The 14,994-nt window shown below is 32.8% G+C and overlaps 1 non-coding gene across 1 annotated transcript; it reads right to left on the reverse strand.

Annotated features, from left to right (window-relative positions):
- Positions 1-2,295: 2,295 nt before the first annotated feature.
- LOC128295836 (small nucleolar RNA R71) lies at positions 2,296-2,402 on the reverse strand. Its single transcript, XR_008286385.1, has one exon. It is a non-coding gene; the product is annotated as a small nucleolar RNA R71 (small nucleolar RNA).
- Positions 2,403-14,994: the final 12,592 nt, after the last annotated feature.

A 14,994-nucleotide genomic window follows, 5' to 3' on the forward strand; every position in this document is an offset into this window, starting at 1 on the left:
CAGCTTCAGTAGTACGCAAAGTAAATGTAGTATGCAAAGTGGCTTTCCAACTAATTGCGCAACCCTCAATAGTAAAGACATACCCTATGGTAGATTTCTTTTATCAAGGTCTCCAACAAAATCAGAATCAAGATACCGAATTACTCCATCTCTAGTTCTTCCAAACTATAAGCAAACACAGTAATACCTCGTAAGTATCTGAAAATCCATTGAACTACTTTCCAATGTCCTTTACTGGGATTCATCATGTATCTACTAACTGCATATGATAAATTTGGACGTGAGCAAACCTTAGCATACATGAGAGATCCCACTGTGATAAGTGTCAAAAGTAATATATTTTAATCCCGTTCTTAATGTATTTTTTGGGTGATTAATCAATACAAAATGATGAATGTTATGCTCTTAATCCTTTAAATTCATGTTTCTATACTTAGGAAAGCATTTGAGAGTAAAACAAATGAAAATGGAGTGAAAATCAAATAATCTGAGTAGATTTCAGGAACCACATGGGTTGGGCCCTCCCACACGGGCTAGACACACAGTCGTGTGAGCCACACGGGCTAACATACGACCATGTGCCAGACCGTGTAAATTTCAATGATTCATACTTCAGACGCGCGGAAAAACGCAATTTTTAGGTTTTTGGGCATTTTAAGACCTATAAATACCAAATATAAGAAGAGGAAATAGAGCTGTCAGAGGATATTGAAGAAAACAGCTCAAAAAATGCCATTGAAGTCGACTCTGAAGCAGATTTCAATCAAGATTGAAGATCTACTTTTGATTTCTTTGAAGTTTATTATGATTTTTTCTATTTCTTATGGTTATATTGTCTTTGAGATGTTTTTATTCGCAATTATGAACTAACTTTCTAAATACCTAGGGGAGATGAACCCTATGATGAATTTTGTCTTTTGATTTCTATTTTACACAATAAATACTTGAATCTTGTTCTTAGTTATGTGTGCTTAATTTTTTATTTAATATTTATAGATTATTAATTCATGTTTGATATGCTTAATATAGTGGAGGAATAAACCATGTTTAAGAGTAGATCTAGTATAATTGTGTAGAGTTGCATGCAATCCTAGAAATAGGACGACATAAATCTACTGGATTAGAGTCAAATCTAATAAGGGAATCCATAAATTGAGTTAATGCGATAATAGGAGTTTTAATTAGAAATAAATTTCAATTAATCAACCTAGAGTCAGTTACTCTTAGTCTTGAAGAGGGATATTAGCATAATTTAGTGATTTCTACGGATCAAGATATTAAGTGGATAAATTGTTTAATTCTGATTGATAATGACAGATGCAGTCTAGGTGGATTCTTTCATGGGTATTGTTTTGCTTCTTGGTTATTATTCAATTATTTTCCTGATTTGTTCTTATTTGAGTTCTTAGTTAATTAATTTAGTTAATCAAGTTTAATTCAATCACCTCAATTTTTCTGTTAAATAATAGAAAGACGATAATTGCTAGAACTTTTATTCCTCGTGAGAATGATAACTTTGCTCATCGTAGTTATACTATTTATCGATAGGTGCACTTGCCTTTGTCGTATTTTTAGTTGGTTTCGTGGATATCAAGTTTTTAACGTCGTTGTTGGGGAATTGAAAGATTAGGAAAACTTTATTTCTATTAATTTAGCCATTTTTATTTTTTTTATTTTTTAAAATTTTATTTTAATATTTTAATATTTTAATATTTTCGTTTGTTTGATTTTGACAGGTTCTTTTGGTTTATGACTAAAGGAAAACTGTTGGAACCAATAAATTTTTATAGTGAGATTAAAAGAACTACTCGCAGAAATCGTAGAGAGGTTAGAGAAGCAAGGCAAAATTAACAAAATACAATAGACGATCACGAGGAAAATGATACTACTGTAGAGATGGATGATAATAAAAATAATCAGTAAGTCCCCTCACATTATGTATGATTATGCCATGCCCACTCTGATTGGGGCTGAATCGAGTATTGTGAGACCGACTATTGCTGCAAACAATTTCAAACTGAAGCTTAACACAATTCAGATGGTACAACAGTATGTACAGTTTGATGGTTTGTAAGATGAAGATTCGAATACTCATTTGACTAACTTTCTAGAGATTTACGACACTTTCAAGATCAATGGCGTTTCTGATGATGCCATATGCTTACAGTTGTTCTCATTCTCATTGAGGAGCAACGCAAAACAGTGGTTAAAGTCTTTACTACGAGGTTCTATCACTACTTTGGCGCAGATGACTGAAATTTTTTTGTTAAAATATTTTCCTCCGCTAAAATAGCTAAGTTGAGAAATGGCATCTCTTCTTTTCTTCAGTTTGATATTGAAACTCTTTATGATACATGGGAGAGATTTAATGATTTATTTAGAAGGTGTCCTCATCATGGGTACCTTTATGGTTGCAAGTTCAAACCTTCTACAATGGTTTAAATTCCTCAACTAGACAATTAATTGATGTAGCAACTGGAGGAACACTGAATAATAAAATACCCGAGGTAGCTTATGAGTTTATTGAAGAGATGGCATTGAATAATTATCAGGGGAAATTCATGAGATCAAAACCATTGAAAGTAGTCGGTGTTTTTAATCTAGATCCAGTTGCAATGTTGTTAAGCCAAGTAGAAGCACTAAATAAGAAAATTGATGGTTTGAATCTTTCAATGCAAATGAACTCGGTGATGCAATGCGATGCGAATGGAGTGGAGATGATCAGTCCAGAATGTTTACTCTTCGATTCTAGCACGGAGAATGAACAAATCAACTATATGGATAACAATTCTAGACCTCAAAATAACCCTTATAGCAATAAATAGAATGCAGGTTGGAGGAACCATCCAAATTTCTTTTAGGGTGGTCAAGGAAATCAAAGGTCACAACCCCCTCTGGGTTTTCAACAACCTTATCAGCAAGAGAAAAAATCGAACCTTGAAAGATATTAGCCAAATTTATTTTGGTGTCAGAAACTCAATTTCAAAATACTGATACAGCTTTGAAAAACCAGCAAGCATCGATTTAATGGCTTGAAAATCAAATTAGACAACTTGTAAAATTAGTTTTGGAAAGACCACAAGGTAGCTTACCTAGCAACACTGAAACGAACCCAAGAGAGCAACTCCACGCAATCACGATTCGAAGCATGGAAGGGTTAGTCGAGCCTGAACAGAAATTGAAGTTAGAAGCTATTGAGAAAAATAATGAGGTTGAGGAAAGCAAGAAAGAGAAAAAGAAGGTGATTAAAAAATAAAAACCTTGAATTCCATATCCAACAACATTGAAGAGAGAACGCACAAACGAACAATATGAGACTAGGGGTTTAACAATAGGAGTCACTATTTTCATCTATTCGTTGGGGTGGCGTATACTCTATTGAAGAGTCCACCAAACCTCAGAGCTTGCTTTAGTCAATGCTTCACCCAAGGGCGCACTCGTAGACCTTCATTACTTAATAAATTTCTATCTCTTTCCTTACTTGGGGGACACACTATAAGCCTTAGTTCAATTAACAATACTCGAGTACTACACTTCGCCGGGCAGGATGTTATTTTATCCTTATCGGTGCCATCTATTTATAGGGAAAATAGGTGAAAACTTAGTTGAATTATAGAAGTTTATTTCAAATAGAAAAACAATCCATCTCTTTAAACATGAGGGAGTTTTGGGCCTTCCCATATCGGATCCAATTAGAAATACTTCTCGAACTTTTAACCCAATACTTTATAATTCGATCCAACCCGATATTTGTTTCTCTATTTCCCAAAATAAACATCTTAAATTAATTCAAATAAATTAATTTCTAAATTAAATGATTTTTTTAACTCAATTCTAATTTCGTTAAAATCATGATGACTTTACCGTAAAAGAATCTATGAGAAAATATAGTTAATATTTTTACATTCAATGGATTGACTATGACCAAATGATTTATTTCCTTTTTCAAACTTTATTTAATTTGAAAATCATAACTTCATTTCTATGTCATTTTTATTTTCATTTTCATTTTAGAGAAAACCGAATTCATTTCCAAATATTTTTCATTTATCAACTTTTACCATTTTTATCTATTTCTGTTCATTTAATCAACATGCAATTCATTTCTGATTTCAACAAGATAACAGAAAGACTAATGGAACATATGCAATGGGGCTCAAATGATTTATAATTAAGTTCTAACTTTTCGCCTATTAATTATAAACTCATTTAGTGACGAAATCATTCCATTATATCATTACGATTGAGCTCTCCCTAATGACATGTCATTACAAAAGCAACTAGATCAGTGCTCGTCCAATGACCTTGTCATAAGTGTGTTACCCTTATAGGATATCTTTAATCTTTTTTGGATAAATTTTTTCTCCCAATATGATCCTATTTTATCTCATGGTAACCATTACTATCAAATAGTAATCAAGTAATTCATCGCAAAGACAAATGACTCATGGCTACATTTACTTTTCATCAAAAATGTAATGCCTATGAAAAATATCATTTACCTTTATCTCGGGTTATCAATTCCACTATTGTGCATGATGCTACATACTATATAAGTTGTGCACCCAACGCAATAACTTTTGGTTCCCTATCTATTTAAACTCAGGCTTTTATTTAGATAAAAGTGTACGAGTCACACATACATATTCTGCCATCCACTCATGATTTAGGTATGCCACATTTTGAACGTCACAAGTGAATAAATCCATAAACAGATTCAGGATCTACTCTCCTTGGGTTTAGTCTGATGTACTGTCAGTCTAGTCAGTCACATCTATATTTCTATCTTTTAGGAGTCATCTGCTCCGATGCCCAGGACAAAACATCTCATTAATTAGACTTTAGTAGACGACATATTAGTCTTTCAATTGGTTTACTCATTTCTGATTAGACTAAGGACATTTTTAGGTTTGTTTACTAATATAAGTTGTCTTTTTATATTACGAACCGACCATGTAATACTGCTTACTAATTAGTTAAACATTAGACAACCAATGAATGATATCTGCTTCCATTTTGCTTTGCGTGAAAAAATCATGTGAGGAAAATATACAAAATATTAATGTAATTCATGAATAATTTTATTAATCAATCTGTTTGAAAAAATTACAAGTGTACTTAGACAAAAATACTATGCTTAGGGCACCAAATCCAACACTAGACTGCTTAATATTAGTTAAACATTAAACAACCATTGAGCAACATTTTCTTCCATTTTCCTTTGTGTACAAAAACCATTTGAGAACAATAATACAAAGTATTAATGTAATAATACAAAGTATTAATATAATTCATGAATAATTTTATTAATCAATCTGTTCGAAAAATTACAAGTGTACTTAAACGAAAATACTATATTTAAGGTACTAGTGTCACGAGCCAAAGTGTAAAACCCATCACCATGGCACAAGATGCACTCAATGGAGGTCTGTCGATAACATGAGGATTATTTAGCCCACGAGAACTGGCTCGATTCAAAGAACTATTGGAAAAGCCTATCAAATTGAAAGTTGGTTGGCCCAATAACTAAGATATGGAAACTTAGGCTATCTTGGTAACTAATCTTAGAAGATTGATAAGAATCATATCTTGTAAAGTTAGATTATATTTGATATGACATATCTTGTAAATCCCTAAGGGATATAGTTAATCTTATCCATCGATGTAAATGTATCTTGACCATCGGTTTTGGGGGAGCACAACTATAAATAAAGAGCCACCCCTTCATTTGTACTCATTCTATTGTATGTTGAATTCTTAAAAATAATAGAATTTTGAGAGCATTTACTCAAACACCTTGTGCGTGTTATTTTCTATGGCTTTCTGTTGTTTTTTTAGCTTCTTTTGGCATAAATTGCTTCCGCTATACAAATTGGTGCCTTAGAGGACTTTTAAAAGAATCCTCACTTGAGTAAAGGCTTATTTAGGCGAGTTTGGATGAACGGATCACCTAAGGCCGCATAGATCACGAGACAAAAGATCTAGCACCATGACAAGTGGTATCCGAGCTATTGGTTCGAAGGCGCTGTTGGGATGTCAAATGAAGTTGTTGGTAAGAGTGAGTCAATAAAGACCCGAGGAAGGGCCAGAAAAGTAAGTCGATCGAAGGACTTGTTGTCAACTTTAGAGGATTGATTCATCGCTCTCGAGGAGTTCATGGGGGATGTCAAGGAGAGGATCAGCGATGTCGATGATAGACTCATTGATAGGTTGCAAACGATGAAGAATCAGCTCAGAGAATTTGTGTGGGATACTATAGGTTCCTCAGAGAATAAGCTGGCTGGGAAGGATGATGCTCTCGAGGCTATGGTGACAGTTTTGAAAGGGGAGATCAATGAGCTTAAAGGGGAGCTCAAGATTTTCAAGGTTGCCATAGGTAATGGAATTTTAGCTTTAAAGCCGAAGCAACAAGCAATGGATGTACCTAAACTAAAAGCGTTTAAAGGGGCAAAGTCCGCAAGTGAAGTGGATAACTTTCTTTGGGCTAGAGAGCAATACTTTCGTACGATGAGCATCAAGGATGATACCACAAAGGTAAATACTGGTGCTATTATTTTACTAATGTTTCTTGTTATAGTGGCGAAGCAGGTCCACTGATTTGAGACATGGTGGGATCGAGATTGGGACTTGGAAGGAGTTTCAAAAGGAGTTTAAAACATAATTTTACCTCGAGTATATCGAGGATGAAGCTCGAGAAAAGTTATGACGGCTTACGCAACGAGGCATGGTTAGAGAGTGTGTGTGGGAGTTTAGCGAACTCATGCTCCAGATCTCTGATTTGAGTGAGAATGAAGCATTTTTCTCATTTACGGATGGGTTGAAAACATAGGCGAAGCAAGAGTTGCAATGCTGATGAGTTCAAGAACTTACCAACGCCATGATGGTCACGGAGTCCTTAGTGAAACTTATTCTAAGGAGAGATAGGTTTGAATCTTCCAAGCCCAACGGGAGGGGCAATAGTGGGTACCTGAGGAAGTTGAAAAGGGAAATAACGATGATGGAAACAGTAGTAGTAGTAGTGATGGTGGTAATGGAAAACTACGAAACGAGAAGTGGAGACCTAACAGCTCAAAAGAGAAGAGGGGAAACTTGAGATGCTACTTCTATAAGGGACCGTACATGAAGAGGGACTGCCCAAAGGTATCTTCGTTTTTGGCTATCAAGAGGAGTAATGATCCAAAAGAGGCAGAGCCTATTGAGAGAAAGACATTAATGGTCAATTCGATGGTGCTCATCTCTAAGAAAAGGGATGGCAATGAAGGGTTGATGTTTGTAGACATCAACATTGTAGGTCAGAAGAGGAGTGCTCTTATTAATACGGGAGCATCAGACTTGTTCATATCGAAAACGGCTGCGAAAAAACTTGGTCTCTTAATTAGGAAATCGAATAAGAATACCAATATGGTAAATTTCGAGGAGGCCCCAATTGTGGGAGTAGTTCAAAATGTGGAACTACAAATCAGCAAATGGAAAGGCAAAGAAGAACTTGAGGTAATCCAATTAGATGATTACAATTATGTGCTTGGCTTAAACTTCCTTGACAAGATTCAGGTAGCTCTCCATCCATAGGCCGATCAAATTCATATTGTCACCGGTCCGTTATCAAAAATTGTTGTACCGGTGCATCAGACATGAAGGTTGGGACAAAGGTGTTTTCATTAATCCAACTAGTCGTATAGGAGGAATATTTACTCGATCGAACATAGTGCTACAAAAGCCCTTTCAAAAGTGTTAGTGGCACAAGATATCGATATGAAGCCTGCAGATTCGACTGTAGAGTCGATGCCTTTGGTAAATGTGGGTTGTGTATCGGGCTTCGAGGGAAAAGGAGCAATGTAGAAACAGTTAAGATGAGTAAATGCTGCAAGTAAGGTACATTGCGAACACTTTGATAGTGTTTTGAATTTTGACTTGTTGGCTTGGCAAGGTCGTAGAGGCCCTTTCAAAGTTAATAAGCACAAAAGCCGAGGGACTGTAGGTAATACAAAGCCAATGTGTGAGAATTAAGGTGATTCAAAAGGGAACAAGTCAAAATTAGGGAAAGTTAAAGCGAAGACTTCTTGTTAATGAGATGTATCAACAAGTGCAACGGTTCAAGTTAAGAAGCGACAAAAGCCAAGGCAATGAGAGAGTTCCGAGGTGAATCAAGTCAGTGCTATTCAGAAGTCGCAACGAGGGCATTGCGAGAATGGGTAGGGGAGAATATTACAGGCCAAAGTGCAAATCCTGTGACCATGGCACAAGATACGTCCCATGGAGTTTTGTCGATAAGATAGGGATCATTTAGCCCACGAGAACTGGCCCGATTCAAAGAATTTTTGGAGAAACCTGTCAGATTGAAGCCTGGTTGGCCCGATAATGAAGATATGGCAACTTAGGCTATTTTGGTAACTAATCTTAGAAGATTGATAGGAATCATATCTTGTAAATATTATATTATATTTGATATGGAATATCTTGTAAATCCCTAAAATTAAGGGATATAGTTAATCTCGTCTGGCGATGTAAATGTATCTTGATTGTTGGTTTTGGGGGAGCTCAACTATAAATAGAGAGCCTCCCCCTCATTTGTACGCATTCCATTGTATGTTGAATTCTTAAGAATAATATAATTCTGAGAGCATTTACTCAAACATCTTTTGTGCATTCTTTTCTGTGGCTTTCTGTTGTTCTTTGTAGCTTCTTTTGGCATAAATAGCTTCCGCTATACAAATTGGTGCCTTGGAGGACCTTTAAAGGAATCCTCACTTGAGTAAAGGCTGACTTAGGTGAATTTGGACGAACGGACTGCCTAAGGCTGCACAGATTACGAGACAACAGATTTAGCCCCTTGACACTAGATCCAACATAACTATCAATGCAAAGTATATACGTATTGATTATGTAAAGTTCTATGTGTGAACTATCTATGCAAAGTATGTGTGTACTGATTATGTAAAGTTCTATGTGTGAATTGTCCATGCAAAGTGTGCGTGTTCTGATTATGTAAAGTTTTATGTGTGAACTATCTGTGCAAAGTGTGTGCGAACTGATTATGTAAAGTTCTGTGTGTGAACTATCTATGCAAAGTTTATGCGTACTGATTACATAAACTTCTATGTGTGAACTGTCTATGCAAAGTGTATGTGTACTAATTATGTATATTTCTATATGTGATCTGTCTATGCAAAGTATGTGCATATTAATTATGTAAAGTATTATATACAAACTAGCATTATAGCGTATGTGTGGACTAATTTTGTGAAACATTTGTACATACTGATGTTATAATTTAGTTGTATGGAAACTGTATTTTTGTAGTAAAGCGTGTGCGAGTCGTATTGTAATGTATGTGCGAGCCGTGATATGCGAGCTCCATGTAAGTAGTTAAGTGCGAACCAACCAAGTAAGAAGGTATGTGCAAACTTTAGAAGTATTCATGTGCAAGCACTCTAAAGAAAGTAGTATTATGCTAGAACAAATATTTAACACTTAATTTTGAAATGAGTGTCAAAAATGAAAGTAAGGGCAAGAAACACTAGAAATAAAAATAAAAATCAACAGAAGATATTAAAAAAAAATATCTGGAAGAAAATATGCTGAGGTTAGAGGATCCACTCTTTGTGTCATATTATGATTAAATTTTAGTACTCAATGTTATTACTCAATTAGAATCCACAGAAAATGAGGTTCCAATCGAATAATCAGCAATTTACGTCTAATAATTAAGCATATTAATCCATAAGCGAAGGTATGTCCATCAAAGGAGTGTCCAATATGATTGTCCAATAAGTCTAAGAGTTTAGCAAATGAGTGCATAAGCAAAGGATGGTGCAACATGAAAGTTCAACTGTTTAATTTCATTCCAAAAGTATAACATATGGTATTATAATCACTTGATAACTTCAAAACTAATAAATATTATTTCAAATAATTATTATGTCAATGTTATATTTCTATAACAAATCAATGTTAATTTATCCAAGCATCATTGTATCATCTATTGCCTATAACTAATAAAAAATCTTACTTTGCAAGTATGATTTTAACAAGTGACTGATAATTAATTTTAGCTCAAATGATGAGTATCGAGTTTACCTTAATATTTTCTATAGAGTTTCACTCTTTCATCACAACACTGAAAACTTAGAATAAGGAAACAAAATTAAACAACTGAAACTTATATGAAAAAGACATTAGATATAAGAAACTTGAAATTTTACAAGGATAAAGAAAAAAAATAAACGCTAACAAGAAAGTGATCTTGATCTCAACTCTAAGATGTCTCCTATTCTGAAACTAAAGGCTATTTATAGAGGTTTGAGAAGAGGAAAATGAAAATGCAAAGGATTTGCTAGTAATAAATTGCTAGGCCTACTTCTTTGTCATCTTTTAGAGTCATTTTCACATATTATTTGATGAATTCTTTTATCCAATTTAACGAGTCCCAATGGGAAAAGTTCAAGAAATTTTATTGAAGATCTACATCTTGTATATTCACTGTAGAAATTTCAGCTCCAAACTCTAAGTATGTTACAAAATATGACCCAAACACGAAAATGCATCGAAATTTTCTGTCAATGTGAAACTTGTGACTGTCTCTTTACTTTTGGATTTCTTCCTGATGCATTTTAGCATTTGTGTTCCAATATTTGAATCAATCTTCAAATTCCCTTTCTGATGATATAAAATACACCCAAATTGGAGTCTTAGAGCTCGAGAAATTATCGAAACACTAAGAAGTGTTCCGGCTAGAAGTTTTGAATGTGTCCAAATTAAAAATTTTGAATCTTTAAGCATTGGACTGTCGGTCATCATCTTGGTTCAATTTTAGGCTTAATGCATTCAATCTTATGGTTTTATGTATTGACATCTTCTTCCTAAACATTTTTACCTGCAAATTCCACATGAAATAATTTATTGAAACTAAATGCATGAAAAACACTAAAACCACACAATATTTACAATGCAAACATAAAAAAATTAAATAAACTAAAACGAACCTAAAATATATAGAAATACTCAAGAAACTAAGCAAATCTAAGCAAGATATACCCCAAATATGATTATGACTCATCAACGCACGAATTTTATTATGAACATAATTGGAGGACTTATACAATTGGTAAGTACGATCATTGTTCCAATTGAATCAATCTATGTACAAATATAATGACATTACTTGTAAACACATGACTTAAATTATGAACCTAATCAAATGAATTATACAATTGATAAATACTATCATTGATCTAATTGAACCTTTTGTGTACAAATGTAATGACATTAATCGTATATGCATATCTCTAATTACAAACGTAATCAATTGAATTATACAATTAATTGTTCAATTATTTATCAAATTGAACGACTTATATGTATGAATGCAATAACAATACTGTATATACATATTTTACTAATTATGAGCATACTTTGTTGAGTGTGACTCTTATTTTAGTCAAATTTGATAAATAATCTTCCAATTAAATTTTTTTATTTGTTTCAATCAAACTCTGATTAGTCTAGATTATTTTATTATTATTTGACCTATGAATTTTGCCTATAAATAGGCTCTTTTACAACCTTAGAAAAAAACACCAATTAGATATTAGAACTCATAACACTTTTAGAGAATTTTGTGTTTACGGCTTGAGAGTTCTTTATTTTCAAGTTTTGTGGGTTTAGTTTTTATCTCTACTTTTGTACTCTTCGTACTTTTTCCATTATTGTAAAATTATTTTTTCCCGTGGTTTTTAATCCTCTTTGGAGGGGTTTTAAATTATTTTTTGGTTCTTCTACTATTTTTTTATTTGTTCGTTGCTTAATCGGGTTGATTCCTAACTAGTAGTATCAGAGCTAGTTCAATTTTCGTAGATCAATCTGTTCAAAGATGGTAGCAGCAAGATTTGAAATTGAAAATTTCGATGGTGACACAAATTTTAATCTGTGGCAAGTTCGAATTATGGCAATTCTAGTTCAAACCGGCATGAAAAAAGTTGTTATCGAGAAAAAACCTGAGAACCTAAATCAAACAGAATTGACAGAGCTTGATGAAAAGGCCTTGTCTGCAATCTAATTGTGCCTCGCGAATACAGTATTGCAGGAAGTATTAATGGAAAAGACCTCATCCGCCTTGTGAAAAAGGTTAGAAACTCTTTATGCGACTAAGTCTCTGGCTAACCGTATAGTGTTGAAACAATGTCTATTTACGTTTCTTATGAACGAATGTGAGCTTCTTAGAGATTACATCAGTCAATTCATTACTCTTTTAAATGATTTATAGAACATTGAGGTTCAGATTGACGATGAAGATCGGGCTATGCTATTATTGTGCTCTTTACCACCTTTATACAAGTTTTTAGAGAGACCCTAATTTATAATAGAAACAAACTCTCGTTCAAAGATGTGAGAGTCATTTGTTGAGTAGATACAAACTCGACAATAAGTTTGGTTCGGATAGCAAGGCAGATAGGCCAGCTTCCATTTTGGTAACATCAAAGAAGCGAGACAAAAGGTGTTGCTATTGTAAAAATTTAGGTCACGTCAAAGCACATTATTATAAACTACAAAATAAAAGAATTGCTGAGAGTAACAAAGAAGATGTAGCTGGTGCTAATTTGGTCGATGAAAGCGGTGATGCTTTCTTGTTAGTGTCAACGAGCAATAACTTCAAGCTTAAGTTCGAATGGATCCTAGATTCGGGACGTTCTTTCCACATGTGTCCCAATAGAGAATGGTTCTCTACATACAGTTCGGTTGAAGGTGGAGTTGTACACATGAAAAACAATTGATCCAGTAAGGTAATTGGTATTGGTACTGTTAAAATTAGGATGCACAATGGGACGATTAGGACACTCTCAGATGTCAGGTATGCACTTGATTTATGAAAGAATCACATCTCATTTAGTATTTTAGACTCAAAAGGATGCAGAATCAACATTGAGTTGAGTGGCATTAAGGTATCTTGTGGAGCTTTTGTTTTGTTAAAAGGTAAAAGAACCAGCAATCTTTATATTCTGGAAGGTTCTATAGTGACAGGTGAAATCGGACGTCCCTCGTTTGTTACGGAGTCAAAGTCAACTTGTTTGGAGCAGAGGGAACTTGGTCATATAAAGGAAAAATGTATGACCGTTTCGTTGAAGAGAGGTTCTCTTTTGGATGCAGGTTTTTGAAAAGTTAGGGCACTGTGTTCGTAAAAATCAAACCCTGGTCAGTTTTGATTTGGCAGTGTACAAGTCAATGGCTAGAAGTCTTCCAGTTTCTAAGCACAAATTTGACTCAGTTAATTCCTTGTATAGTTCAAGATAGGCTTGTGGCGAGCTTTGGCAAAGATGGTGTTGTGCAAATATGAGTCAATGTGGAGATTTGTTGAGTATGACTCCTATTTCAGTCAAATTTGAGAAATAATCTTCCAATTAAACTCTATTTATTTGTTTCAATCAAACTCTTATTATTCTAGATTATTTTATTATTATTTGATCTATGAATTTAGCCTATAAATAGGCTCTTTTACAATCTTAAAAAAAACAACTATTACAGATTAGAACTTATAACACATTTAGAGAATTTTGTGTTTACTTTTTGAGGGTTCTTTATTTTCGGGTTTTCAGGGTTTAGTTTTTATCTCCATCCTTTGTACTATTCGTTCTTTTGCCATTATAGTAAAATTATCTTTACCCGTGGTCTTTAATCTTCTTTGGAGGGGTTTTTCCACGTTAAATTTGTGTGTTCAATTTCTCAATTTCTTCTGCTATTTTTTTACTTGTTCGTTGCTTAATCAGGTTTATCCCTAACATAATTCAACGTATTATGAATTAATAGTATAAGAATTGATTCAATATAATCAACCTATGTACGAATGTAATGACATTACTCGTATACACATCTCTAATCTATATATATAATAAAACGGCTCCTTTGAGAGTAGTTAGAATAAAAAAGGTTAAAATCGTCTTTTTAATTTAATTTTGTATTTCTATATAAAATTAGCTTCATTTTTAATTAATTATATAAGGTTAATAAAGATGAAGTATATATCATTGTGTATTATCATTTAATAATATATACTACCTTTACCTATTATTTATTTACTCTTTTAAATAACTTCACTCTTCTAAATTAAATTAATTATGATAATATTTCAAGTAATTCTTTCTCTTTCCTTTTAATTTTTTTACCAATTACTTTAAACTTCCTTTTTTATATATATATATATATATATATATATATATATATATTTATTTTCTCTTGAATTTTTTAAAATTTTTAAAATTTTCATCGATTATTTTTATTGTTTATTGTCACTCCTATATTTACAAATTCTTTATTTATAATTAATAATAATTAATTTAATTAAGAAATTGTTATATATATGATATTTAATAATAAAATTGTTCTAAAACTTTTCAGCTTCCTAATTATTAAATATTATTGTTCACATTTAATTTTTATATCGTTTTTATCCTTAATCTTTTAATTTTAAGTTACATTTTTATCCTGGATTTTTTATGGTTTTTATTTGTATTTTCATTTTTCTATTTTTGAATTGTAGTAGAGATTAATTGAAGATATATTGGACTTCTTAAATCTTTATTATGTGAATTTTGTTAATAGAGTATTTTTATCTCATATTACATTTCAGTTTATGAATTATAGACAAAAAATAAAGAAGATTGCGAAATGTTTCTCTTTTCGAATGAGTAACAATGGATAAAATTATTGGAGATTAAAAGATGAAGAAAGTGCAGAATGGTCATGATTTAATGGTTCAATCTCAGATTTATTGTTCTTATCAAATTTTGATTTGATTTTTTTATTTTCTTTATCAAAATAATTTTTTTATTTCTTAGCTAAAAAGTGAATGTATATATGTATTGTTTTTAGCACCTAATCAAAATAAAGGTAGCTTGGAAGTTTAAAAGAGATTTCTAAACATTTTATACATTTAACAAATAGTAACGTTCCAATTTAGGTGAGTTTCTTGATGCCATAGAGCTATTAACAAGTTGAGGGTAG

This window comes from Gossypium arboreum, chromosome 7, assembly GCF_025698485.1.
Source record: "Gossypium arboreum isolate Shixiya-1 chromosome 7, ASM2569848v2, whole genome shotgun sequence".
NCBI classification, from domain to species: Eukaryota; Viridiplantae; Streptophyta; class Magnoliopsida; order Malvales; family Malvaceae; genus Gossypium; species Gossypium arboreum.